The 6000-nt window shown below is 41.0% G+C and overlaps 1 protein-coding gene across 1 annotated transcript in view; it reads left to right on the forward strand.

Moving 5' to 3' along the window:
• The window catches only part of Ikbkg (inhibitor of nuclear factor kappa B kinase regulatory subunit gamma), a 66177-nt gene that overhangs the window by 10438 nt on the left and 49739 nt on the right, over nucleotides 1–6000 (forward strand). The gene's annotated exons all lie outside the window — the stretch shown is intronic.

Raw genomic sequence — 6000 nt, forward strand, 5'->3', positions numbered from 1 at the left:
GGCTGGGTGGATCTCTGTGAGTTCCAGGATACCCAGAGCTATATAGTGCCTGTCTTAAAAACACAAAACAAAACAAAAAATGTAAAAAGGGCTTAGGATGTTACCATGTAATCAATAGACAGTACAACAAACAACAAAAACCAAAACAATTATCTTTCTATTTTTAATGATATTTTCCCTCTTATTTAAATTTTTTTGAGGGTGACAAGGTCTCATTATGTAGTCTTTATTCGCCTGGAGCTTGCTATATAGACTAGACTGGCCTTGAACTCAGAGATCTGTCTACCGGAGTGGGGGAATTAAAGGCATGTGCTATGAAGCCCAGCTCTCTTTCTCTCTGATTTGTGTGTGTGTGTGTGTGTTTTGGTTTTTCGAGACAGGGTTTCTCTGTATAGCCCCTGCTGTCCTGGAACTCACTTTGTAGACCAGGCTGGCCTCGAACTCAGAAATCCGCCTGCCTCTGCTTCCCAAGTGCTGGGATGAAAGGCGTGCACCACCACTGCCCGGCTTCTCTCTGATTTTTTTTAACCAGAGGGTTACCTGCCTCTCCATTTTTTCAGTGTCAGAGATCTGATCTAGGTCAAGGGCATGCTAGGTAAATTCTAGGTAAGTTTTGAGCTATCCTTAGTTTTTATTCTTTTGAATTTTATGTATGTATTTATATATGTGTGTGTGGAGGGGCATGTGCAGGCATGTACACGCCACAGTGTGCAGTGTGTATGCAGAGATCAGAGGACAAGTTGAAGGTGTTGTGTTTCTTTTTCCTTCCATCATGTGGGTTTCAGAGATCAAAGTGAGGTCATCGAGATGGACAGCAGGTGCCTATAGCCACTGAACCATCTCTCTGGTCGAGTTCTCAGGTTTTTGTGACAAGGTCCTATTGATCTGATCCTCCTGTATCTGCCTCCAGAGTGCCAGGGATACTGGTATAAAATACTTCACTCAGCCAGACATTTTGTTTTCAGATAGCTTGTTTCTCTGTTGTATCCCAGGTTAGGTTAAAACTCACCATGTGTCCAGGCTGGACTAGAACTTTGGCAGTCTTCAGGAACCAGTCTCCTTAGTGATGAGATTACAGGCATGAGTCATCAGGGCTGAGTCCTCAGCCGGGCACTTAACATTTTTATTATGTGTGCATATCTAATGTGTGTATATGTGGGTATGTGTACATGGTGTGATATGCATGTGAAGGAAGAATACAACTTTTGGGTCATTGTGCTTGTGTTGTTCTGTCAGACTTGCATTTGATGCAACTGATTTTACCTGCTGAGCATTTCAGCATCCCTTAGCCAGGAAATTTTACTTTGAGATTCTGAAAACTTATACCCTGGGATGAATGAATTGTTACTTAGCCTATTTTAGAGGTTCTTGGGGCTATTTGATAGGATTGAGGGCCATGAATCACAGACCCCACCAATACAGGCTCCTTGGCCCCCTTCTTATGGGCTCAGGACCACACATCCACATTTACACAGAATGAAGGAAACAAGCTACCTACAAGCCCGTGTATTCTTATTTATTTCATTATATCTAAGAATCTCATGAATTCCCAAGTCCTCCCAACAAAACAAACAAAAACCCAAACCCAAACCCAAACCCACCTCCAAAAAACAAACAATAACAAAAAACCTGGTTCTCAACATTCCTAATGCTGCCACCCTTTAATATGTTTCCTCATATTGTGGTGACCATAAAATAATTGTGTTGGTAGTTCATAACTAATTGCCACTGTTATGAATCATAATGTAGATATCAGATATGCAAGATATCTAATATGTGACCCCCAAAGGGGAAATGACCCACAGGTTGAGAACCAGTGCTTAAGAGCGAGGTAGGAGGATCAGCAGTTCAGGGTCATCCTCTATCACATAGCAAGTTTGAGGCCAGCCTGGCTTTATGAAACCCTACCTCAAAAACAACAGCAACAAAACAAAGTACACTGAGAAAATGCAGTTAAATGAAACAAACAGAATCATTAAGTAACAGCTTCTACTACTCGTTATTTTTAATTTCCAATCTTATTTAGATGCCGGGAGCCAGACTGGCCTGGAATGGCTTGAAATGGGACACAGCATTGGACATAGATTTAAAGACAGATGGTCTCTAGCCTAGCTCTCTAACTATACTTACTGAATGTCTGTTGATGGCTTCTGTAGACTTAACAGTCCTTTGTTTATTCTGTGGTTGAAAACTGCTGGCTTCTTTTCTCTTTAACTCTCTGTAGCTTCCTTTTTCTTTATAAATCTCTATGCTTTATTAAATGCTGTATCTTTATTTTATAACTCTGTTTTTGTTCTGTGCTTCATTAAGTGCTAAAAACTTAACTGTTTTTTACTGTTCTGTGCTTCTTTAAGCTCTGGGGTAACTCAACTATTAGTGTTCTGTGCTAAAAACGTAACTCTTACTTACTTGTGCTTAAATAAGCACTACTATCTGGTGAGTAACACATGCTGTTTAGTGTCAGGGAATTAACTAAAAGGATTTATTGCTAGTGCTCCTTTCTCTGTCCAGGCAGCCAGAAGCCTCCATGGCTAGGCTGCTTAACTCTTTGTGAACCAGAGAGGAAGGAAAGGAAAGAATCAAAATGCTTTATACAGGCAAATATGCACAGACACATATACATTCATACATCCACACTCTGGCCAGGCCTGACCATCAGTCACAATCATCTCCACAAGTATTTATGCATGCCTACACACGTACATAGTTACCTACACACTTACATATAGACAAACAGATATACACTTTTGGATGGATGGGTGGATGGATAGACGGGGCAGAGCTCCCCAAGCCAAACCATCAAACCAACAATTTTCTTTCCTTTCTCTGGCCTTTTCATACTTTCTTAGACAAAATGTTCTTTAGAAAATCACTTCAGAGATAAAATGTTTGATAAAATGGGAGTTACAGAAGGATGTTGATATTAAGATCAAAGCAGTGTTTCATTCTATATGCTCATTATTATAAGTTCAAAGCCACAGTTTTCACATGGCCTTGTCTTATTATAATGCACACCTGTGGCTCCATCCTTGGGCTTAAATGCTTTTCCTTGAACACAAATTTGTCCCAAGCCTATTTCTCTTTTTAGTGTAATTATGAAAGCTCATTGTATTTCTTATTATGTACCCTTTACTTACTATTATGAGGAGTGGGCACATTCTATTCTTGATTCTTACTTTATTGCATCTTTTTAGCAAAATGACTGAAACCATCTTTTAAAACTTTCTAAGATTATTTGAATCAAATCAGATATTCTGTAGAATCATTAATTCATTTAAACAGCATTAATTCATGAAAGTTCATCTTTACTTCGATATGTAGGAAATCTGATCAACAGGGTGGGCTAATGCTGAGGATTATTATATTAATTTAATAATGACAGGAAAGGCATATCAGCTGCAAGAAGCAATCCTGAGATGAAGTCTCTTTGGGACCTTGCTATCAAGATCACCAATAGCAGACCATGCAAAAATGGTGGGCCACCTCCAGGAAGGCCACCTGCTAGCCTTAGCCTATCCTAGATGGCTCCTAACACTTTAGTGTTTATCAAAGTCTCCAAATCTATTCTCAGAGCTAATACAGTGAATTACCTTTATATCAATGTCTTAGTTTGAGTTTTACTGCAGTGAACAGACACCATGATCAAGGCAACTCTTATAAAGAACATTTAATTGGGGATGGCTTATGGGTTCAGAGATTCAGTCCATTATCATGGCAGACATAGTGCTGGAGGAGAGAGAAGAGACTGTGCACTACACTAAGTGTAGCCTGAACATATATGAAACCTGGAAGCCCTCCCCCACAGTGACATACTTCTTCCAACAAGGCCACACCTACTAATAGAGCCACTCTATGGCCAAGCATTCAAATACATGAATGTATGGTGGCCATTCCTATTCAGATTTCCATTCTTCATTTCAAATTCTGAGATGGGATGCTTATGTTTCTCAGGCTGGCTTTCACCTTGCTATATAGCTAAGGATATCCTTGAACTTCTTATCTTTCTGCCTCTACCTCTCTAGGGCTGGGGTGATAGTTGTGACCCTCAAAGCTGAGATGACAGTGGACCGTCTTCATCTTTTGTTTTTATTCTAGTATTAAATAAGATCCTAGGTGTCCCCACCTGTGTTTTTGTGTCCCAGAGTTGAAGTGGCAGCTGAATGACTTTACTTCCTCCCTCATTCTGCTCAGTGTGGGGACCAAAATCTTGGATTTCAGTTGAATGCTATCACTTGGACCTTCATTTCTGATTTGTGTGGTTACATGGAGCTGAGGTGGCTTTTACTGTCTGCTGAACTTCTTGTCACGCCTCCAAAGTAATAAGGTAGAAAAGACCAAGGATTAGATACTGGTTTATTGATTTATTTAGTGATTTACTTATACCACTGCTTGTATTACCTATTTGCCAACCATGACTTCAGTTGTTACCTGGAACAGAATGACCTGGAGAAATAGCTCAAACAATGGGTCATTGCTCTTAACAACATGCTGACTGCCAAGCATACTTTTGTAAAGACCTGCTCACAAATTAGACCCAGCATTAAAGCCTTTCAGGAGCTGTCCTGGCTTCATCCTATTGGGGACATTTCTCTTTTACTCTCATTGGTGTCAGAGTGCTTATTCCAGAAAGATTCCCTCAACAGCCTTATTGTGTCATCATTCCTAAAATGCTGCTGGCTTACTGTGCCTTTGGTCCTTGGTAGGGACTTCCATCTGAGTCATCAGCTGAATGTCCTCACCTCTCTTTTGTGCTTTATGTTATCCTACCTTACCCTAGTATTAAATAAGATTCTAGGCAACAGTTGTGTCCCCACCTGTGTTTTTGTGTCCTAGAGTTGAAGTGGTAGCTGAATGACTTTACCTACTCCTTCATTCTGTCCAATGTGGGGACCAAAATCTTGGATTGCACTTGAATGCTATCCCTTGGACCTGGAGCCAAGGTGAAAGGCAACTTCACCTGGGCCTTCATGTACTACTATAGTTTCCTCATCCAGAGGCCGCTAATGTAACCCAGACTTAAAATGTCTCTATTCTAGTGAGGCTACAAATACCTGTGGTTACAGTTGACTGTTCTACCTACAAGTTTCTGATTTCATCCAGTGTAGGCATATAGAGATTTTATGTCAGTTGATCTCTGCAGATTAGGCCATGAATCTCAGCACTAATGTTTGCATCAGAACTAATGTAATGTACTGGAGAAATGGCTTAGTGCTTAGGTGTGCCTGCTGGTCTTGCAAAGGACCTGAGTTTAGTAAGGGCACCCTATACATACACATACACACACCCAGAGGTAAGGTGAAAGTAGAATGTACTCAATAGAGCTTTGGTGTAGGATCACGTTGCTCTCTTCAGTCCTTCCTGTTTCTTACTCAAATTACTCCCATGACCCTTCTGTACTTTAGGCTCCCTGTGCTGCCCCTTTATAGTAGCTTCTGCTTTAGGGACACTATGTCAGCAAGTTCCCTACTCCCAAAGCCTGTAAAAGTTGGGGTGCAACCTGAGGGATTCAACAGTACTCTAAGCACAAAGAGCCTCCACATGGTCAGTACCATTTTCTGGTGCCTTTGTCTGCTTTCCCTTGCCCTAAAGCTTTAAATACCACCCTCAAGTGAACATCTCAGGCTTTGAAAATCCACTCTAACCATTCAAAGAGGTTGAGGATTTTAAAAGGCTCTTTCCCCCAAAACAGGCACGAGTCTGGTACCCCTTGGTAGTGTGTGGAGGAAGGTGTGGGGGCAGCTTTGGGAAAAGATGGGCAAGATTCTGCCATTTGGGCATTGACAGGCTTTACATCGTCACTATCCTTTTGTAAAACCTTGTCTATTCACTGTAACCATAACCACATGACTGCTGCACCAGGAGTCAAGAGAAACCGTGTGGCTTTTTTTTTTTTTTTTAAAGATTTATTTATTTATTATACGTAAGTACACTGTAGCTGTCTTCAGACACTCCAGAAGAGGGCGCCAGATCTTGTTACGGATGGTTGTGAGCCACCATGTG

Source organism: Mus caroli, chromosome X (assembly GCF_900094665.2).
Source record: "Mus caroli chromosome X, CAROLI_EIJ_v1.1, whole genome shotgun sequence".
Taxonomy (NCBI): Eukaryota; Metazoa; Chordata; class Mammalia; order Rodentia; family Muridae; genus Mus; species Mus caroli.